We start from the raw sequence: 23937 nt of genomic DNA, 5'->3' as shown, positions 1-23937 counted from the left end.
AGTTGGTGTATCTAAGACAGCTTTTACCTTCTCATGTTGAGGTTGTACATTTCCATTCCCTATGAAGAAGTCGAGATATTTTACAGCTGATTGGGCCAATCTGCACTTATCTGGATTAGCAGTAAAACCTGTTTCTGAGGACTTTCATGATGGTATAAAGATGGAAGAGATGGTCCTCCCAAGTTTTGCTATTAATGACGATATTGTCAATATAAGCTCCACAGAAATCAGAATAAGGTTGAAGGATTTTATCCATGAGGTGTTGGAAAGTGGCTGGTGCACCGTGTAGACCGAAGGGTAAGACTTTAAATTGTAATAATCCTAACGGCATTGAAAACGCAGTCTTTTTCTTATCTGGTCCATAGACGGGTACTTGCCAGTATCCCTTGGTTAAATCTAAGGTAGATAAAAAGGTGGCTGCTCCAAGTTTTTCAATTAAGTCGTCAATGCTAGGCATGGGATATGCATCAAAGTCTAATATGGCATTAACTTAACTTGGCACAATTGGGCTATAACACATCAATTGTGTACAAAATATGTGGATTATGACTTAAATCTTTTTCCACCTGAAAAATTCAAACAAATGGCCCATTATCTTATAAAGTGCCCATCCAACTTTGTACATGCAGAAATGTTAAGATCACGTCTAAATTCGCATTCAACAAATCAAATCCTGGCAAGACGTGGATTAATTCCTAAAGACCAACAATTTTGTCGGTTTTGTAAAAAGCAAACAAGTGGAAACCCTAATGCATTTAGTTGTTGAATGCTCTGCTCTTGTCAGATTGCGAGAAATTTATTTTCGCAATCTATTGCAATTATCGTGTGATCATTCTTCTTTTGAAATCTGGAATATTTTAATTACAAGCAATCGAACTGTTATCCACATTGCACTCACACAGTTCATAAAGACAATTTTGCCATATGACTCTGTGTTATAAGAGATTTGTGCATTTGTTATATGTGGATTTCCAGGTTTGAACTTCTTTTAACAATAATTCTGTGTTATGTATTATTTATGTTAATTTGTCTAAAACTGACTTATTCTTGGTTTGAAAATATTTTAATTAGTTTGTACATCAATAAGGTTTTATATAATTGAAGATTAGTGATTTCATTTGTGTAAATGTTTTGTAATTGTTTCATGGTGTGTTGTGTAAGAAATATGCTGTAAGAAACTTGTTTCTTTTTGAAAGGTTGATTTAATCAGCCAATCAAATAAAAAATAAAAAATTAACTTAACAGAAGTCAATACAGAATCTCCAGGAAGGGTCAGGTTAGTGACCAACAAGAGAGGAGAGGACCATGGACTTTAGGATGGCTCAATAATATTAGCTTTTAACATGTTTTGACTTCCTCGATCACTATCTGCTTACGGGCTTCTGGAAGTCGATATGGTTTTAAGTGTACCACTTTACCTTTAGGTGTTCTGATATAGTGGCATCTATTCTTTACTCTCCCTGGTATTTCTGAGAATACATCGGGTAATGAAATTACTACATCCTTTAAGTCTTGTTGGTGTTGAGTATATAAAATTGGATGGAATTAAATCAAAGTTATCTATTTCTGCGGAAACCAGACAGGCCAGTACTTTGCCCTGGGTGGCTGACGGGTTCTCTTTCCACTCTTTCAAGAGATTAAGTGATATTACTGGATTTTCTGTTTCCTATCCGGTTGGCCTACTCTGAATGCGAAGGTTCCCATTCTCGCTACTAATTCGTAAGGTTCGTGCCATTTGAGACCAGTTTGTTCTCTGAGGTTGGTAAGAGGACCAGTACTTTCTGTACTATAGAGAATGATCTTAGACTCAATTGTTTAACATAAGTGGCCCTTTGTTGGCTTTGAGCCTTTGCCATGTAAGTGCAAACTAAGTCTTGGACCAACTTCATATGTCCTAAATGCCCCCCGGTAAGGTGGGAATGCGCAATTTCCAGTACAACGTTTCAGTGGCATTTGGGTATTACCAATTGTATTTTTACCATGCCCTCTAGGGAGTTTTCTTTTCTTTAAAGCAGTCCTTGTTTTATAAAGAAAAAAGGACTCACTTTCTATGAGCTTTCTACTTCTGGTATTGCTTGTAAAAATGCTTCAGCGAGAACTGGATCATTTTGCTGGGCGAAGGCCAGCTCTGGATAGATGGTGGGTTCCTCTTCTCACCTTTCTTCAACTGACTCATCGGCTTCCCCAAAGCCTAAGTTACTCCTCTCTGTTTTATCTGGTTCACTTTCTTTAAACTGAGGAAATAGAGCTCTTTCCAAAATCCACTGGGCAATTTGATCCGACTGACGTACCTCAGAAGGGATCTCGCCATGGTTTTGTAAGAGAAACTTCATGTCTCCTCTAAAGTCGGGATTGATAACAGCTACTAAGGCGTCTATGCTGAACTTTCACGCTAGGCCAGAATTTGGGGCTAATCAAATGTAAAACCCCAGAGGGGGTATCAAAACCAAGACTTCCCTACTGCTACAGATGTCAAACCCTCTTGATTAGTTGGTGGTGATGGAAGGGCTAGAGGCTCTTTGACTATGTTTTTGAATTTGTAGGGTTCCCCAATTCGTTTCAATTGAGTCACAGCCCACTCTGACACCATATGTAAGGTACTCATGGTGGCAACAGTAAAGACAGACACAAGTGATCACAGTTTAAGGGTGTTTATTGAACTATAAATGCAAGGTGAAAATAACGCTTAACCTAAACCTAAATTTAAGATGGGAGCAAGCGTTGACCATCAAATGAAAAATAAGGTAGTCTTGGTGGTGTTGTGTCAAAATAAAGAGGCCTATACTAAGAAAAACCTATTGCCAATTCCTTACCACTAATTACAGAAAGAGTGTGGGATAGACTATCCAAGTAAAGAAGACTGTGTTCAAATAAGTCAGGATACGATTGTCTTGATGTCTCCCGTCCCCATGTTTTAAGCACGGACAAGGTGGGACTTTGGAGCACAGCACAACCTTGAGCCTCTTTAGCACAAGCTAGCAGTTCCGTTCCAGCTATCAGGTTCCTCAATGATAAAAAGTCTCTTTCCTTCGAGGCCAGATATATCCAACAAACAAACAATTCTGCTTTACATAGACTTTGGGTGACGACTTCAACCCTGGTTCCCCTTCTTGCAGGCGCAGACCCTTCACAATATCGCTTTTAACGATTTCACAAAAACCGTTCCTTTCTTATTGATCTTTGGGTGTTAGTATTTCACCCATGGAACTCCCTCGACTGGGCTCAGATCTCAATTGACAAGGGGTACACTTTCCTTCCCGTTGACTCATAATACTTCTCGCTTTCACAAATCTCAATGTCTTTTTAAACAGCTTTCTCTTGGCAGGATTCACTCTTGCCGACCCTTCTGGTATACAGTACATGTGTTAACTTTTCACCATGCAGGATTCGCTTACCTTACTTCCTCAACAGTTTGTCGGTCAAAGACTTTCGATTGTACAGGAATTTTGCTCAACCTCCTATATGACCACTTTGACCTATCTTGGCGGCTCTCCTATGGCCTTCTGGTATCTGTAGTCTTTCGGCATGGGATCGACCAGGGTTTCGTGAGTCATCACGCACGTGGTGCAAGTTCCCTCTGCAGCTGATCTTCCCTTAACACTTATACAGTTCTTTGAACTCTTCTTCACATGCCCTTTTGCAACTTTCATTCAGCACAGCTCGGTTCTTATTGGTTCTCCCTTCGACTCACTGGCAGTGATGAACTGCTTGGCTTTCCTTGTATCTGGAGTCAAGGCCATTACCATGGTAGCAGGAGTTTCCCCTCGCTCTGGCTTCTCAGTGTAGATACGCTCCGTGTACCGTTGACATCTGTTACAAAAACCCTTGCGCAATTCTTCACGGCCTTATGATTCCCTCTGCAGAGGTTTTGCGGGTCGGAGTCGAAAGGGGCAAAGTCGCGTCTCTCCTTGTCAGCTTCTTGATATTTGCTGCCTTTATCCTCCTTTTGAACTGCTGGGTCTGGATAGCTGCCTCGTCATGCTGTCTGTCTCACTCGTCTTGTGCTCCACCTTTTATCCCTGTGTGGAAGGGAAAGGGCCATCAGGTGTGCGTGATTCAGGTCTATTGCCTGACTTTGCCTGACCCTGGTATTGGGACATGTCAGGAAAACGGCCCTGGCGTTAGTCTGTTGTCTTGCCTTTTGTGCAAAAGTGTTTGTGTGGGAAAAGGGGGGGTACAGTGTTTTGGAATGTCCTACGTGGTAGGATGAGGAAAAGGTGTCAAAAGAAGGAGAGGGATAATGCGTCTCACCCATCAGAGTCCTGCTCCCACTCCCCAAGGACCCCCACTCCAGGTGATCCTCACTGGTCCACCCCCAGGAAATGGATCCAATAGAGGTGGCCGTTTCCCGGCCACCTGGATGACAGATACCCAGGGGTTAGCTAGGGAGACACCTTTGGGTTTCTCACAGTGCCCACCAAATCGTCCCCTCCCACAAACGGACATTGAACATCTTCCAGCACACAGTCCTTTAAGCGAGCATGCAGTCTCGTTTTTTCTTTTTGTATGCTTTGCGCTGGTCTGCTCCACTGGTATACCACCATTAATGCTTGACTTCACACTCTCAGTAACACATTCAAGCAAATAATTGTGATTGTCACTCGTGGATTTCACTCCTCTCGGGGGTGGGAGGGACAATTCTCGCAGTAATGGACCTAGATAGCTTTATCAGCAACATTGTCCCTCTGCACTAGTTGATTGCCCCTCTTTCCATTTGATGTAATGCACTACTCATCGAGTAACTACTTTGATAAGATTTAGATCATTATTGTCTCCAGCAATGATACACATATTATTAATGCTTGATCTATTCTTTTTACTATGCATTATAGCTTGTGAAATGTTAATTTTTGTTTTCATCCATTTTTCAACAGATTTTCCTTGGATAGAACCGAGTCAGCAGCTTTATCTTTGCTATGGACACTAGTTTCCTCGCCATTTGGCGATGTGAGTTTGTGTGTTAGAACAGGCATGCATCTCTGGAGGATGTCAATCTGATGCATTGGAGGTACCTGTTCAGCCTCTTTATCCTCATCTATATACTGTTGAGTAGTGTTAGTATTTGTGTTGGTTCCCTGATCTTCAAGGGTCTTCCTGCCTCGATTAATACTTGTATGCAATAGAAGGAACTGCACATCTAGCTTATTCTCCAACTGCTCAGACCTTTCAACAAGTGTAATGAGCAAATTGTCAAACACTGCAAACATAGCCGCGGAAGAGATGCTAGTGATACTAATGTCAGTCATTTGTGACATCTAAATTTGAGTTCATCACTCACACCTCTTCTTGTATTTTAGGCCCACTGCAGGGTAAATGCATGGAATTAGGAAACAAAGGCAAGAGAGGGATCTGGCAGCTATCAGTTGATAAATCCCCCTGTGCCACATCTAAAGCAAATTGCGAGTCTTGGCACGTTTCTTGTTGCTCATAGAAGGGAGTGGAGGTTATAGTTACAGAAGACCCCAAAACCTCACTTTCTTTTTCTTTATCAGTTATCATACCTTCTGTACTTACAAATGTATCTATGCTAGCACACAAACAGTGGTCATCTACCGACTCAACTGCAAAGGTTCCATCTTTTTTTGCCATACACACATTTCCATCTTTATCAATTGAGACATTCCCATCCTTCAATGTACCCTGTGTCAACATCACATCGTTTTAGGAACAATTCAAGCTCTTGTCGCAGGGATCTATACCAGGGTCGACATATTCAATCTCCAACATACCAACATACATGTTTGAGGTGATACGGTATCAGCAGCAATAACAGAGCTAATATCCCTCTCAATTAGTTCAGATCCAAGGCACTGCAATGATACATTTAGCTCAGACACAATCTTGTGTACAGCTATTTCCTCCTCAATTACATTTAGGCCCCCCAGTTTGGAATAGTGGTTAGTAATTTTAGTCAGCCTCTTCGTATTACCAGGAGTAGAAATGGTTTTAGGAACACAAGTTCTACGATGCCACAAAGGGTATGCACATGCAGGAGAAGACTTTGCTGTATAGGAAGGTGTCGCACCGGGGCACAGACCCAAGACCATTCTCTCTGATGCAGTCTCAAGCTCAAGCCCAAGGCCCAGAATATTGTTGTCGATTACTTTACCTACAACTCCTAAATTAGACATCAAGTGTTCCATGAATACTAATAGAAGTCTCCTGGGTTTACTCTCTTTACAGTTTACAGAGTGTGTGCCTATTACGATTCCTGCCATTAACAAAACAGATCAGACATCACACAGCCCACAGCATTTACTCACTTTGAGCTTCCTACCAATTACCAACTCTGTGCACAGATTTTCAATATAATAGAATACTATGTGGTGTAATGCACAACTGCTTTTCCAGCTCTCTCACCCTCAAGCCATCAAACAGCACTCAGGGAGCACTCCGGGGATGCGTGTGCGGGGTTCCTAATGTAGCTGCTTCAGGTATTGTGGGAGAGGAGGCAATAATTACACTAGCAACAATAGATAAAAGGCAAGGCTTGTAAGGTTTGTTAACAGCGTCAAGTAAGTCCAAATGTCAATAGGTTATTGGGTTGTCTCCAGTTAAGTGTTACAGCGTCTGAATGTTTACGCACCCTATTGACTTCCACAAGTTGTTTTTACAGTGGGTCCAGCATGACAGCAGACAGCAAACAGCACTCAGAGAGCATTCCAGGGAGGCGTGCGCCCCACTCCTAATGTAGCTGCTTCTGGTATTGAGGGAAGGAGCCAATAATTACACCATTAACAATCTTATTAACTTCCACAGGTCGTTTTAACAGCGGTTCCAGCACGAGAGCAAACAGCCCTCAGGGGGCCCCCCGGGGATACATGTTCCAGCATTAGTGATTCCTCAAAGTGATACAACATTGATGGATTTCCTAAAATGAATGAACATCAGAGGAGGAAGAGATTGCTCAACCTCAGCCGGCTGAAGAGGGAAAATTATTTCTCGTCAAAATCAATAAAGGCCTATGAAGACATTCCAGATGAGCATAAACTGTTCAACAAGACGGTAATGGTAATGACATCTATATTTATGCCAGCATTACAGACTGCAGTAAACGCCAAGTGGCTGCAGATCACCATATGGGCGCTGTTACAGACGATCAATGCAACAAGAAAAGGATTTAATGCAATCGGAGAAGAATTGAGAGCCATTAAGCTGATGACTCTCCAGAACAGGTATGTTCTGGACATAATTACAGTAATGGAAGGAGGCGTGTGTGCCAAGGTTGGGCCTTCTTGCTGCACATTCACACCATTTAATGATGGAGAAAATGGAACCCTGACAGAACCAATAACTATGTTGACGACCCTGCATACAAAGATGGAAGATGAAGCTGATGAGAGCAGGAGATGACTGGTTCTCATTTCTATTGTCATGGATTCCAACCTGGTTGGCGAATGCTTTCAAAATACCTGGAGCATTACTAGTGTTGGTATTGCTAGGAATTTGTCTCATAAGGATCATCTTGGGAAAGTGCCAGAAGACAGCCAAGAAAGCTATTGGGATGAAGATAATGATTGATATAGATGCTGGAACTGGTGAGCAGATCTAACCATGAGAATATAAAGAAAAGCACCCTTGCACCTCTGGGAAAGAGGTTCTACTACCCCAAGGATAATAAAAGATATGTAGGACGTTGGATATTCTGTCTACAATCAGGAGAATGCTGTCACATGACCTGGAGTGTGGATTAACATATAAAGAGTGCTGGTCCCCTGAGGGGAGTGACAAAGATATGGATCCCAAAGAAGCAACAATATGAAGAGAAGATGAAGGAGATTGAAGAGGAGAATGTGGTAGTGGACTTGACCAGACGGGTGAATTCAGAGGAGCAGGTGCATGCATTTTCCCTAACTCCCACCCTCTTACCACCATCATATTGGAACAGTAGGAGAAGAGCCCTACATGGGACTCCATGTGTTGTCCCTATAACGCATCGAGTGAATGAAAGACAATATGCACTCAGACAACCATATCAAATATATCCTCGCACTGAGAGTATGGAAGGATATCGCATGGAAGGATATCAGCACGCACCATTGGACATCACGGAGCACTCTGCGAAATCTGATGAAGGCAGAGTGATGTCATGAAGATGTGCAAAGACATACTGAAACAATATGAAAATACTTAAGAGTGATAATGTTAACTGAAGTGACAAGAGACACATATACAAAATAAGAGTAATCATGTATACAAGAGAAGATTAAGTAATCTGTTGACCAATAAGTGTAAATACGCAGCAACACAAAGTAGGTAAGACATGTAGAAGATTGCTATAGAGGAATATATAACGTGGCTTGCATGGCCATAATTGTAAAATGAACACAGGCTCATGCTAAGACTAAAACCAGCTACCTCAGAGACAGACCAGGGTTGCAGAGTCAGGAGAGGCTCGACAACAGCTTTGTGTGCAAAACGAAGAGGCGTCTATGTTGACCTGAGAGCAAGAATGCTATTTTTAAAGAATAGCTGCAAGGCCTAAAGGGAGGCAGATGGATGGATAAGACATGTACGTGAGGGATATTTCTCTTAGATTAAAGAAGAAGAAAACATTTGCATGAGCCATGTATTGGACAATTGAGTGCATAAAGCCTATACAAGACAGAGTAAGCAAGTCTCTAGCGGCCAAGAGGCGCAATGACACCCAGCATAATTGAATCAAATAGCAGTAAACAAGAGGTTGAAATTGACAAATCTGTGGTCTCTTCGCACGTGATTCAGAAGTAAAAAATAAGGGCTTTTTATTAGGCTGTGGATGAAGATAGTGATGTGCTTACACTCCCTTGAATGTCCCAGAACAGAGAGCAAGCTACAAGGTCAACTACAGCCTGGAAATGTTGGCTCATGGCCAGACTGATGAGAGATGATGGACTAATTGGGAATGTGGGGAATAATTTGACGGGACTCAAGCACCTGGGTTTTGTTTCACTTGCATGCTGATAGCAAAGCCGAAAGTCCAAGATTCGATGGGAATACCAACCAATCGGTGGGTTTAGGGGTCAAACTGCTATAGAATGTTGCATAGACCCAACCGCTGCCATTTTGTCCTCTATAACAAGGAATGAGGTGGCCATGAGGTGGCTCCTTTCTGTTCAATGGTGGTGGAAGCACCCAAAGCGTAATGCACTGGCCCCGGCCACTGATGCGCTGTGAGCGGAGTTACTTGCTGCCATTACCCTGAATGGTGTGTAATTTACAGCTGTCCTCCGGGTTATGCCACCTAGCATACGGCAACAGCCCTTGCTTAATTATGTCCTTTTGAAAGAAAGGCATGTCTATTATGACACTAAAAAAAGTCATGGGCTGTGGGCCCTACTTGGCGAGTCCAACCCAGACATGTATTTTGACTGGATGCTTTGGGGCAGTCTTAATCGAAAGGTGCCCTTTCTACCTGAAAGATATCCTGTTGAACCAGCTTAGAGTGACGATAGACATATCCGTGAACAGGACATCCTCAAAGTCTCCCCCTTCTCCACCTGGACCTTTACTTGGGCCACTTAATTTCCTTTATTGATGCTGCTGATCACAGGAAAGAGCCTGAGGAGTCAAAATAAGGCTATATTATATAATAATATATGAAGGCTAATATAATAATATATGTGATCTAATAATAAGGCTAGGTTATAGTTAAAGAAATTAAACGTCTCTTGGTCTTGGGAAAGCTGCGGTTTCATTAAGGGCCTTTGCGCTGCCCTCTTCTCAGCCTATGCTGTACTCCCCTTCTGACCCTTCATGCTACAATTTGTCAAAATGGCCATTGCTCTGCAGGAGTATAGGGATGGTTAGTGTCTAAACTGCCTACTCCGCAGCACACAACTACTAAACTCGCAGTGAGCGGTGGTAAGTCAGAATCAGGAGACGGACAAACTAATGTTTTTGGTTAAGCGGTACTCCATTTTTAAACTGTCAAAAACCTAAGCTGGCCCTAAACCCCTTGGCACTAAACTAAAGAAAGGAAAGGAAGGAAAACTAAGAGCGCTCATCAGTAAGTCTTACAAATTAATTAAAGTCCACCATCCAGAAACCTATTCTTTACGGACCTCTGTCCCTACCACTTTATACAAAGTAAATAACCCAAGTACTAACAAAAAAAAAAGTATACTCAGGGCAGTTGCCCAAACAGAGGAGTGGTGGCTGGCTTCTGACCCCACCACAATGCCTCTGTCTCTCTCTCAATAGACAGGTGCTCCATGCCCCGCTGTACAGCTCTATTCAGGACACCAAAATTCCCCTGTAGGATTGCACCCTTCCTAGGGGTTTATCCTCAGTGCCGAGATAATCTCTGTTCTTCCGCTGTCCAAGTCCCAGATCAGCATTGAGTCTTTGGGACACCTCTGGCTTCCTATGTCCATAGCAGGGATTTACGCTGGGCACCTCACCTAGGAATTCTGCTGTACTATTTCCAATTGCTTGTTTCTGGGTTGTTACCTCTTCCTGGGTCTCCGGTTCTTCACATTGGCCCATCGTGGGGCCTGTCTCTCACCTCGCCTTGGGGTCTGGTTTCTTTCACCCCTGCCGTGGGGTTTGCTTTCTGTCACCCTGTCCTGAGGTCTATCTCTCACCCTGTCTTGGGGTCTGGTTGCTGTCACTCTCCCTTGGGATTGGCTTTCTCTCACTCCGCCGTGAGGTCTTGTGGGAACTTCTACCTACCACTCAGCTTCCTGGAGCAACTGCATACTTGCAAGTTCTGAGTGGTGCTCCTATGGGCTGGCAGGCGTTCGTGTGCGGCGGCACAGCTTCTCTGCCTCGGCTTTCTCCTTGGGGTCCTCGATGGTTGGAGACATAGTTCCCTTCAATGTGTTGTTCCATGTGGTATCCCGTATCTGTTTCTGAATGCGACTTCTCGGTCCTGAGCCGACATACTCTTCTGCTCAAGGCTCAGCGGCACCAGGCCTTTCTGCTTCCAAGTGGGGCTGTAGTGCGTTCTATGGATTTGTCCGCATCTTCGCTTGGCACTCTGGGTGGTGCTTCTGAGAGGATAACATAGGTCCCTATCTAGGGAGTTCCTGTCCTCTAAGAGGGGGTCATCCCAATGGGATCCCACTTGCCCTGTCCCCTCAGGGGTGTTAAGCTTAGCGAACCCACCTCCCTAGTCCCAAATTTGGTGGCTCCCCCTTGGGGAGAGGGGATGAATTCTCTGGATTTGTCACAGATCCCAAGCATTAAGGTGAAACAAGCACAGCCCGACAGGTATACCTCCTTTGCCTCTTTTGGTAGCGCTGGCTGAGGGCAGGCTATAGTCTGCAGGAGGGGTGTGAGCTGATGCAGTTACAACATGGACAACAGTATGGTGGTACCAAAAAAAAGAGAATGTCCAACCAAGGTTCTAGAGAAGTAGACCATTTAATAAAAACAAACAAAATACACACAACTGAAGACCCTACACTAAAGGAAAAAGAGAGAATACAGACTTTGATGGGAAAGGATGCACAAGGATATGTCTAAAAAGCATGAACAGCTTAAAAATCCCTATGGTCCTTTAAGGGAGACCAAGGGGAATGGGCCTCTTCAAATACATCCTGTATCTTGTCTTTAGGGCTCAACAGCATAGAGCCAGACTTCTAAGTATTTCGCAAGGTCAAGTTTTTGTGTTGTGCTTTCTTCTTGGTGAGTCAGCATTCAGTCGAGGTGCTGGCTCCTGTTAGATCTAGTTAGCATTCAAGACAGGTCAAATTGATGGTATCATCTGGTTTGAGGCATCAGTTGAGTCTGAGGCAAAATGATGCTTCTGCTGGGTAGAGTTGGCTTTCGAGACAAGCGAGTCGATGGCTTCCAGGAGTCAGAGTTTGAGTCGGTTGCTTCCATGGAGTTGAACTGGCATTTGGGTCGAGTCGATCAGTCAAGTTCAATGGGTTGAGACAGACTAGGGGTGGCTCAAAGAGCAGTAAGTGTTTCAAAGTTCATTGAGTACCAAAAGCAGCACTGGAGCTCCTGTAACAGTTTGAAGTGAGTTTAGCCAGTTCGAAGATGTCTTGAGGTGGTGAACACTGTTCCAAGCTGCTTCTGGGCTTCTCAGTAGCTGGGAGGACAAATCCAGAATATCAGTTGACAAAACTAGGGCTCAGTTATACACTTCCACTCCGGGAAGGTTGTCTGCACCTACATGGTGGTCCTTCACCACCAAGAAGCAGGATCCTGGTTCCAGTACACAGGCAATAGAGAGGCCTCAGTTCACAGCGGTGTCACTGCCAATGTTCCCTGGGGATGCTTAGAGAGCAGAGTTTTCCTCTGCCTTGGCGATCACGGTCTTTACTTCTATGACTGACGGCTTTGAGATATAATGTATTCCCAATAGAGCTCAAGGGAATTTTTCTTCTGGAATTACCCACATCATCTTATACAAAAAAATTAAGAAAGCGTGGGATATTCTGTCACATGCCCCACTTCTGATCCTATCCTGTGCCTCACTGTGAGCCTATGCATTGTCCTTTCTAAGCCTATCTATTCCATCCTTTTTAGTGATTGTAGGACCAGAAAGCTGAAGGTTTGCTAGAGCCCTGAATGGAACGAGACAGTCCATCCCCCCAGCCCCAACATCTCAATCCTGCTTTCCCAATAACCAGGCCATCCAATCCATTGTTAGTGTTTTAAAAGCTGAGAGCTATCCAGGAGGGTTCATGCCAGGGGGGACCTGATGGAGAACCAAGGGAGGAGTGACTGTCAACTTCACCAGGTGGGGAAACCAAGAACTCCTAGGCCATGGGTAATAGGAATCATCCAGGGTTTGCTGTCCCTTGATTTTCTGTGAAATCAAGGCAATTGGGGGGAGGGGATAGCAGTGTAGATGAGTTTTCAACCACAGGAAGGAAAGAGCATCCATTCTCCAGGCAGCAGGTTTTTGGCCCATCAGCCTAGGAACTGTGCCGTGAGGGTAAGGTGGCTTCTCTCTGCCGAACTGCCCATTGACCGAGATGTCTTCTACAGGACTCTGGACCTTGTGCCCACTTGATGGCTCACATAGGCTAGGGTGAAGGTTTTTTCTGTCATGACAATGACTGCTTCACTGCTGCTCTCAGGAGTGAAGAACCCTAGTCCCCAGAAAAGGACATTGCTGCTTCTGTGCAAGGCTATCGACTATGAGTTAAATTGGGACACAAGAAGGACCACCATGACAGGGAGTAGTCACCTGTTGGTAGAACTACTGGATCTTGGGCCTCAGGGGGAATCCCTTTAGCAAATTCTTCAAACATCGAACTCCGGAGATTAAGTCTTATTGAGATATGGAGCGGGATACATGTATTGCAATTTGATAGCTTGAGCCCCAACATCTTTGTAGGTGTGACAGAAGAGGCTTTAGGTGGTCATGTGCCCAAGATGTGACAATCTTGAACACCTGTACTCCAAGCAATGTCCAGACCATGGACTATAGAGATAAGTAGGTTTTCCCTCCTCCCTGTACAGACTCTCGATCTGTTGCCTGGAAGCCAAACCACCCTTCTGTCTTTAGGAAAGACCATATGCAAATCAACCAGTCAATCTACAGAATTCCCACAGACCTAGAGGCCGCAGACATGCAGCCTCTAGCTCTGGGGCAAGTGGGAATTCTGGAGATTGTCTAGTTGATTTGCAAATGATCTTTCTTCTTCTGTAATGGCATGGCAGGCTAAAAACCGGTAGTCTGGCGGGTTGCCCAGAGCAATGACCAGATTTGCATCAGTAGGAGGTCTTCCTAGAGTTCCTGTTCTATGGCTTAACGATGTGACTACAGACTCACCTGGTAGCTTTGACAAATCCATTTCAGAACCCTGAGGTATGATACGTCCCTTAAGCAGATGTCTAAGAATCATTGCAATCTGGCTCCTACTTGAGGAATCCTGTCCAGTCAGGAGCACTGGTTCTTAGATAGTGTTGGGTTCTCCTTGAAATAAATGGGCATACTATGTTTGCTCCTGAAACAGACCTATTTTGCCCAGCATTTTTCCTCCAAAATGGTGGGAGTGGGTTGAACAGTCCTAGACCTCTGAGGTTGAGATCATGAATTTTTATTTTATTTTTATTTGTTTCTACCGTGCCATAGCCCTAGGGAATCAGGGTGCCACACAGAAACGTGTTGATTTCTGAAACGGGACATGCAGCAAATAGCCGGCAGTTTATTTAAATAGCAGGGTTTTCAACTGTTGCTTGAAAGTGTCCTGTTTTCTCTCCTGCCTTAATTCAATTAATTCCACACCTTTGCCGCTAGAACAGTGAATGATCTTTCATTTACCCAAGTTCTTTTTACCCTTCAGACCGAGAGGCATTGTGTAGTACTTGAGCGTAATGATTTGCCTGTTACTCGTATATACATTTGTGGGTTCGTACGAGGACTTTGAAATGTACCCTCGCAGTCACAGGGAGCCAATGCAGTTCCTTTTGCGTCTTTGTGATGTGATTTCTACTTGAGATATTGCATACAATTCTCACTGCATCATTTTCCACTACTTGTATTCTCTGTAGACATTCTTTGCTACCCCCTACCAACAGGGCATTGCAGTAGTCCATCCTTGGCATTATCAGCTCTTACTAGTGTTTTGCAGTTTTTACGCATCCCCAATGGCTGAACTTGCCGTAAGACTCTGAGACAATAATGTGAGTTATTCAGAACACCTTCAACATGGTCTGTGGCACCCACTGAGGCATCCACGTGGATCCCTAAAGTTTTGACTTCATCTGACACAGGGATTGAACTTCCCTCTATGTCAAAAACAAAGCATTCTGGCTTCAATTTAGCCCTGGCCTGTGCTGAACCAAATAGCAGAAGCTCGGTTTTTGAACTGTTCAGACACATCCAGTTGTCCTGCATCCAATTCTCCACAGAGCCATATGTTCTATTCAGATTGTACATGTCTTTTCACATGATCCACTAAGGGCAATCACCATTTGGATGTCGTCTGCGTAATTAGAGAAGACGAGGCCCATCTGTTCCATCTGGTCACATAGCGGCTTTATATAGATGTTAAAAAGCGCAGATGACAAGCATGCGTCCTGCGGTACACCATATTCTAACTGAATTGGTTCCGAAGTAGCATCCCCTTCAAGTTCTGTCACTCAGAAATGATTTCAGCCATTCAATGGCGTTTCTGGAACAGTTTCCTGCATCTGACAATTTATGTAGTGGGCGTCTGTGGTGAAGTCAATCGAATACCACAGATAAGTCCAAGAAGATTAGCATCCCAGCTTTACTTTCCTCAATAGTACCTAACATCTGTGTTTACAGATCCAGGAGTGTGATTTCAGTCCCATGTTTCCAACTGTTCCCCGGCTATTTTGCATGCAGAGATTCTTATATTACAAGATGATCCTGCATTTGTGTAGCCGCTATTTTGTCTACAATTTTAAGTAGGAACGGGGTGTTAGTAATCGCTATCACATTAGAGGGGACATTTGGATTCAGGCCTGTTTTCTTAACAAGAGGCGCTACCACCACATCTTTGATCTCTTTAAGCACTAGATTGTAGAGAAACGATGAGCTGACAAATTGCATAAGGAATGGGGCGATGATTTAAGGCATAGCATTCCGGCATGCTTATCTTTTCTGAGGACCATGTCCACCTTCTCCTTGAGCTCCTTGTAAAGAAGCCTCATTTCCTGGAAGGGTAGGTGTAGAGTCACTGATTTGTGTTCACCATCCATCTTTCAATCTGTGTCATCTAGCTGCTATGGAGGAGCCCATGGCCAGTGCATCCTCCCTGACTCCATCATAAGCATTAGTAGGGAAAAGTTAAGCATTTTGGTGCATATTTATGATAAAAATGGACCAATCCGATCCCTCTACCAACTAGCCATAAAGATCTTGGTAGTCCTCCAACAGTGATTTAGTGGTGTTGCTACATGTGCGCAAGAAGATGTAGGCCACTGCAAAGGATTTTGTAGGGAGGAATACACCTTCGATTGGTGTGGTCGTGCACTGCCGCCTCATCTAAAGTCATTGAGGGATATCCTGTAAGGCTGAACAGGAGAGAGCTGACCACAAGTGAAGTGGGGATTTTATCCTCTTCCCTGACAGAGGGTAGATTTTATTCAGAAAATGGGAGATCACGATCCTCTATGGGTCCTTCCATTATGTAAGCAGCTTTTTACAGATAGCCAGGATGAGGCAACCCCTTCTTTGCGCCCTCCTCAAACTGGGGTGGGTGCCAGATCTTTAAATTTAATGCAGGCAGACATGCACACTAACCGCCGGGATAACATCTTGTGGTGGAGGATAGTCAGTTTAGGTTTGCCTGCTTTGTACTCTAAATTCACTTCTGCCCTGATACCTCCACTGCCTGTCCTCGCCATTACAAAGGGCTTACTTGTTGTCAGGGAAATCCATTGTTCTGGAGCATGGGACTAAGCCAAGTGAGGAGGGTATCTCTGGGGTTGTTGAATGGATGCTAATGGTCCTAATGATCTGCTTTGTTCCTTCCAGCGCAGCCGCCATAGTCAACCACACTGCCATTTGAGCCCTCTATTGGGGGAGGCAGGTTTTGGGTCTCGCAGAGCAATACCCAACTCAAGTTCACTACGAGGCCCTCCCATCCTGACTTCAGACATCCCACTGTCTCTGCAGGGGTTAGATGTGAGATCCGAACTGAAAACCAGTATAGGAGACAATCCCTGCAGGTCTCTGGGAATCTCAATGGGGAGGGCAGAATAAAAGAAAACAGGAGTTTGGCCAGGCCCCCTCCATATTGGAAGGAGGGGTGGGGCCAAAAAGGATTTGGATTGGTAGAAAAAGGTTGAAATCACTCTTAAGAAGGGAGAAGGCCTGTATGACTAAAGATTAGGGTGAGGCAGAGGGACATGGAAGTAATTACCCTTCCCTGTCTTATAGCCCTCCACTTTTGCCTCAGGCAATAACTTGCGGCAGATAATTATACAGCGAGCATAATGCCACCTTCGAATGATAAAGCATTATTGAAAAATAATGAAGGGCTGAAATTTGTGAATGGTGGTCTGGCCCCAGGTGTGAGGCACGCGCTTACCTCGTGAGATACGCTCCATTCCCTCGTTCCCTTGCAGCCCCAGCTATATGCATCACTGTGAGGGATTGCCAGCTGTCAAAGGAGCAAAGCCCTGGCTTTTTCAATTTTTATTAGTACATAAAATGATGCTGGTGATTCCTTCTCCAAAGGGTTAATCTGCTAATGAAGTCCCCTTTTGTCGCAACTCATGCTAAAAGATAGTGCACTTGTGCCCTGCTGCATCAGTAGCCTGATCTGCAGCACCCACACTGCTCGTGGTGCTGAGCAGGTTCAAAGGTCAAAAGATGCCCACTCGACTGCCACAGCGACTACTATGTCACTGCAGAAACATTTAAGATATGCCCCCTGTATACAAACTATTATGATAATGAGTCCCCCATGATGATGGCAGGGTAATCACTAGGAATAAGCGATGCCTTAGTTTAGGCAAAGTGCAGGGCGATACTTATGATAATGGACGACACATCCAAATTGTTATTGTACGTGTGTCAACTCCTGTGATTTAGCTCTGCTGTGGAAAGGAATGTATATTCGGGTCAGACATGCCGATACTGCCACATGGCAAGATAGAAACCCAGGGCACCAAGCCTCTCTTCGATTCTCTTTTGAAGGGCTGGTAACCCCGAGAGACAGCTGGGGAGCAGGCAGCTGTCCTGGGCCCAGGTATTGAAGGAGCACACCCATTCAGGAGGAGTAGTCTCACACCAGGGTGCTGCATATAAGGTCTTTGTTGTCGGTGAGGGAGAAGGGTGCAGGCGTAGGATAGGCAGGAGTGTTCTGGACACTGGAAGAAGCCGTCCACCAACTTGTTAATCACAGTCTCTTTTTCCCTTTTCTGTCTCCTCCACTTCCTCTTGAGCAAAGCACTTTTGTTGCAAGATCAACAGGGCAAATTCCACTCCAGCCAGGAGCGGGGATTGGTCCCCTAAAGCAGGTCAGCTTTAGACCAATCACCTGAGGACTTGCGCCCTTAAAAGAAGGATTCTCATGCCCCTTCAGCAGAATTACCTCAGTTCCTCAAGGATCCTTTAAGGCCGAAGAGACCTTCTTAACATTCTCACCTGGATTTCCTTTGGGTCAGTTGCACTGTCTAAAGCCCTCCGCCGGAGGTGATGAAGGAGCTGCCCAAGACAGAAGGAAGGTCTGTCCCCTAACCACTGCCAGGGAACATTGGGAGTGACCAGTGCTGTGGATCAGGGTCAACCATTCTGAAACAGATGGTCTGTGTCACACGAGCAGACCCTGAACTGGAGAAGCCTGTCCTCGAGTCCTTGGTGAAGGCCTCAAAGCAACATAAAAAGCCAGACCAGCTGAAGCTCCCTGTTTTACCGAACCGGTCGCTCCGTGTTTCCCACGTCCTGAACAATAGTGAGGGTGCTGGTGCTGGGGTCTGCGGTCCTCCAACCAGATGAACTTTTGCACTGCATCTAAACTAGCTTGACACTGCATTGTGTCCTAGCGAAGCACATCACCTACTAGGCTCGAAGTGTCTGCTCCACGGCGGAACCCGAACCAAATCTCTGGAGGGTCTCTCGCAGACTTTATCCGTGGGTAACAACCACAACTCAGCCCAGCTAGCCCGAGGACCGCCGCTACATTGACTGCACATCGATGCACCCTCAACCACCACTTCAGTGACAGTTGCCTGCCAACTCGAACTGCTGGAGTGTCACGTGCCAACTTCTCCCAGCGGGCAAAGCCTGACTCGGTCTGGCCAACTGTGAAGCATTCAAGGGACCATCCCGACCTGGCCTTGCCAACTGTGAAGCATTCATGGGACCATCCGGACCTGCATCACTTGAACCACCTCTGTTCAACCACACAGAGCAACCGCATTCGACTTTACTCAATGCCCGCTTGCCAGGGCCACCACGAACCTGGATCTGATGCGTCAGCCCACCAAGAACTGAATCCAGGTAATGTGACTGATGTTTGGATGCTGATGGGAGAGCAGTCCTTTAGAGAGTCCTCCAGCTGTGAGTTGAAGGCAGGCATTCCAAGGCAGATGTGTGCTCTGTCCCTTAAGTTGAACCTGCTGCTGGAACAAGCCCTGCTTCTCTGCCAGGCAAAGCGGTACCCAAGACCCCACAGTGTTGAATGACCCTGCAGTTGGGGGCCAGCCTCCCTCGTGTTTGAGAGCCCGAGTACAAGGACCCATCTTGTCTCTGAGTCCCTGCAGTGGGACTCTCACAAACCTGAGAAGTGACCTGCTGCTGGAGCAAGGCCTGTGCCTCTGCCAGCCACATTGGTACCCAGGGCCTCATCGTTTTGAAGGATCCCTGCCCTTGAGTGCTTGCCTCCCCCGTTTTTAGGAACAAGAGAAAAGGAAAGGACTCATCTTGTCCCTGGGCCCCTGGATTCAGACTTGCAGCACCCTGAATGCAGAGACAGCCGGGAGCCTAGTGTTTTGCCATTTAACTGCTTAGAGCCATGTTTCAAAAATTGTTCAACACATTTAGACCAGCACACCCTGATGCTGCCTTTTACACTCTACCAATCTCTAAATTGCTTGCACAGTGCCAAAAAGTCTAATTCGGTGCTGCTGCACCACCAAAAACCACAAAAATGTACTATTGACTGCTAACTGCTCCCGCCCGGTCCATTTCTGCACCCTAGAGACTGGTTAGATGACGTTTATCCCTTTTACAGCCAAGAACATATCCTTTTTGAACATTGTGGTCTTTAATTGCCTTGTCTCCCTCTTCCTCATTACCCAGAATGCAGTATCAGCTACCTTTGCATATTCTGTGTTCTTTCCTCAGGGGTGGTTTTTGTGTAATTTTTTTCAGTTAGTTAATATTGTACATGGTGTGTTTGATTAAAGTGTATATTGTGTATAGAACCTTGATTTGGGCATTCCTTTATTTTGGACTATTCTACTTTGCTATTTGGGGTGCTACTGAACCACATTCACACCCCTCTTGAGAGTAAAGCCTTCTCCCAGTCCACGTTACCACAAACAGCAAGGGAGGTATATTTCTTAACTGTGCCTATTTTACCTTTAAGTCCGGGTTGGCTCTTGGTTTGTTGAAGAGTGAGGGCTGAGTAAGCGCTTTAACTTCTGCTCATCCTTGTACTCCTGGAGGGCAGGAGTCAATTCGCCACACTCGTCTAAGGAGGTCTCTGTTCTGAAAAGAGGAGAACCTCCCACAATCTGAGTTTGACTTCAAATGACTCGGGTTGACGAGTGTTTCATAGGTGAGAAAACAAACCTTGAAAGGGGCCAGACCATCGAGACTGGTCCTGACGGGGTCCAGCCTCTAACTGCGCTGTAGTGTGAAGGCACCTGTCTATGCGGCGAAAGTCGTAGAAGGGAGACTGCGATATAGGTGGCTAAAACCTGCGCTGACAGGAGCAAAGGCTGCAATGCCTTTAAGAAGGGACAAAGGATACATGCCGGAGTTTTTGCAATATGTAAATGGCAAGCACCTGGAAGTTGGTCGGTCCCACCATGGTGGCATGGGACGCTGACATGGACTGGCGTAGACTAGGTAGAAGGTAGTTCCCTGCCTTAGGTAACAGAAGCCCAGGTTGGCTTTGTCTATTGAGAGAAATTCCATTCTTCCTGGTGTTGTTCTAGACCGCCTGCCATTGAGATTGTAATATTGAAGTAGCATGTTACGCCTCGGTGAGATGACTGTGGTGCGCTTACTTTATAGGCTTGATATTTGTGTACCTATATGTACATTGCCAGTCTTGGTGCCCTTTGCGGCCCGAGTGAGTGTGGGGTAGTTGCTCCCGTCCCTGGACCCGTCAGTTCTCCAATATCCATGTTCACAGTGGTCAAGATTGCAAACTGCAGACACGAATACTCCATCCACCAACAAAGAGTTTTGTGTCTGCCCTGATGAAGGCCGGGTGTCTTCAATAAGAATCATTTACACCATGGGGCCGAAACTCGAGTTGGCAGTAGTATTTGAAAGATGAACTTCGTTTTGGTATATATTTTGTGGTGAAATGATGTCCCTAGGCTATAAATCTGTATAATGCCATGTGGTTTAAGGTATAGGCGCACAATTCCTAAATGTGTGGTGCCAGCTGGGATATATATATATATATATATATATATGTATATATATATATGTATACATATATATATATATATATGTACCAGCAAATTGTTGTGATTTTCTATTCTCACATTTTATGATTAGGTTGTTTGTTTTTGGATGTGAATTACTATGATGAAGTGTGTTTGAGGTCTACATGATGGTGAGTGTTTGGGGTTGAGAATATGGTGGATGAGTGTGTGTTTTTCTTCGGCCTATAAAGGTATTGTTTTTTATGAATTTAATGTAGTCATATTCTGACTGATCTAAATATTTGCGTCCCCTTGGACGTTTTTTTCTCTTCATTTTCTGTTGCAATTGCCCTAAGCACCTCTGCATGTCTCCATTTTATTCCAATGTTCCATGTATGAATTGTTCTCTTTTTACAATAATAAAATTACCAATAAATGCAACTATTTTTGCTTAAATATGTGAGTTCTGCTAGAATGATCTCTCTTACTTTATCATTACTTGAATGTTTCTCCGTTTACAAACATGTATAAATGGTGCCCTGGACTCCCTTTCTTGTGGTGCGCGGCCCCCCTCCAGCCCTGTGCGCGAGCTGTCCCTTTAAAGGGTGCGAGCAGCCCTGCGGGCAAAGGCAGGTGCTCTCCCAGTCCTGGAAGCCCAGCTGTCCCTGGGCCTGTGGAGAATTACTGGCATGTACTGTACGGACTCCCCGTTGCATGTTGTGGGGCCGGTATGCTCGCGGCAGAAGGGCGCACTCACACACACTGTGCCAAATAGCCCCTGCGAAGGCCTGTCCTTCAAAACACCCCGCGCTTCTGCAGTAAGGCATTCCAGTACTGTCGCTTTCGACATTTTAGGGGGGAAGACTGACATGTTCTAATCAGCCGTGGAAAGCATTGACGTTCACACAAAAAATAAGTTCCTTAATGATCAAAAGGGATAAGAATTAGCAAAGAACTGTATACACTACGTGCGTGTACACATATTCTAGCCAATGAATTCCGATATGCAGCAGGTAAATAATAAAACGCGCTTAGAAGAGGGAGCACAGACCCAGCAGCACAGTTGTCCAGGATCACACAGTTTGAACAAGCGGAGATAGTGGCTTCATAAGCCGAGTCTTCTAGTCAGGGGTGTTGCTAGGTCTGAAAAAGACCCGGGGCTACGCTAATGTCAAAACTGTCAAGACTGGGGGCTAGCTAGCCTTTTGGTTGTAGCTCCTGAGATTCTATCCGGGGCTACAACCAAAAGACCAGGGGCTATAGGCCCCTTAGCCCCCCACTAGCAACGCCTCTGCTTCTAGTTCCACACGAGAAATGAACGCAGGGGGAAGTGGCCATGGTATTGGTATTCTGCATAGCAGGCAGTTTGCCTGCGCAGGAGCTGTTTACCTGCCAGAGGGGTCAGTAGTCCCCCACTGCACAGCATCGCCATTGCTAGTCCGGTAAAATAGCACCCCTCACTAAAAGTGCCAGGGGACGCGTGCACAATTCAGGTTCCTGCTACATAAATATGAAATCAGATTATCTTTAATGAATGGTACATTTGAAAAGCCAGCAAGTAGCTTAGATCAGAGGGGCACACTTTGTACCCCTAAACGTTTTGAAAATAACAGGTGTTGGGTAGCCGGTCCTTCACCCATTGTCAAAATGCATCAGGCAACAACATATTTATTGAAGGGGGGTGGGGGCTCAGCATAAAAAAGTTACTACAACTGCTGAATACATACTTACGGTCGTGCTCTTTGCCCAGTGTCACCGACCTCCGACGGCCATTTCTGCAGTTCTGCCGTCCTGCTCCATCCCACGTCCTCTTTGCAGCCTCTGCCACTCTTTCGGTTGGCAAGCGCTGAAGCCCTGCCAGGAGGAACTCTAGCGGACCAGGGGTTGCCGACAAGCCACGCTGATGGTGCACACCTCTGCAAGAGTGCACGGTCGGGGCGCTATGTACTATTCACCGGAACCCCCTGGAAGGTTCCCCAACCCCCGCGCGCGCACAGCCTGGCCAGCGTTCGGCCGAGGCCGCCTTGCCAGATGCGCTGTAATCCCCGAGTGGAGTCTCCAGAGGTCCCCGGCAGATGTGCGGAACAACTGCTCCAGATCCGCGGAGAGAGTGATGTCATCGGCGCTTGAATCCGCGAACTCAGTCCTTGGAAGTCCAGCTGAAGATTGGGAGCATGTCCGATGACTCTGCTGGATTGCCTCCGGGACGGGGGCCTGGTGCGAGGCAGGTGGGCGAGAAGCAGGGTCCGCTGCAGCCGGTGGCGTGGGCGGGGGGCGATGACCTGCACTGGGTCGGACTCAGGCCAGAGTTTGCCCAGGTTTGAAGAAACGCCGCGGCCTCTGTGCTCCAGGGACTTGCTGTCAGCCCATCTGCTCCCCTCGCCTTTTCCCACCCTCTTGCTTTCTAGAGGGTGGGTGAGGCCTTTCTCGGTGGGGCTCCAGAGATGACACTGCCCAGATAAATCAACAGACCGGGGCACCTGCTCCACAGCCGACAACTGCTACACTGGGCAGGCAAACGGGTGCACGCATTCTCTGTGCTGGACTTCTGCTTAGTCCCAACCAGAGCCGGCCCCGTGCAGGGGGTGGGGAGAATGAACGGGGCCTGGAGGTGGGGGGTGGGGGGGCGCTAAAAAAAGACTAACACAGACAGATGTACTCACAGGCGGGAAGCTCAATCAGGCCCCGCTCACCCGGCAGAAGAGCAGGGCTCGTCTGCCCAAGCACTAGTAACATGCAGGTAAATGTCCAGGAAAGGGATGGAAAGTTGACATGGTCAGTTTCCCAGGGTTTCACCTGTGTGGTCATTGACTGGGGTTCAGTGTACCATGGGTTTATACCATAGCGGAGAGATCCCCATTGGACATCCCCACCTCCTTTTGTCAGTACAATAACACAATGAAATGACTACACAGACAACTTTTAAAGTTTGGAAAACACAAGGTCACAGGTTTATTAGGAGCAAGA

At 45.8% G+C, this 23937-nt stretch overlaps 1 protein-coding gene across 2 annotated transcripts in view; it reads right to left on the bottom strand.

Annotated features, from left to right (window-relative positions):
* Positions 1-23485, bottom strand: part of HJV (hemojuvelin BMP co-receptor) — a 188486-nt gene extending 165001 nt beyond the window's left edge. The window contains exon 1 of one of the 2 annotated variants that reach the window (XM_069652501.1): positions 22698-23485. The gene's annotated coding sequence lies outside the window, so the exon portion shown is untranslated. The remainder of the gene's footprint in view (positions 1-22697) is intronic. The other variant, XM_069652498.1, reaches the window with a different exon arrangement.
* Between the last annotated feature and the right edge of the window lie 452 nt (positions 23486-23937).

Source organism: Ambystoma mexicanum, chromosome 1p (assembly GCF_040938575.1).
Source record: "Ambystoma mexicanum isolate Mex_15411 chromosome 1p, UKY_AmexF1_1, whole genome shotgun sequence".
In the NCBI taxonomy this organism is placed as follows: Eukaryota; Metazoa; Chordata; class Amphibia; order Caudata; family Ambystomatidae; genus Ambystoma; species Ambystoma mexicanum.
Note: the sequence above shows the minus strand (reverse complement) of the source record. Positions and strands in the feature narration are given on the sequence as shown.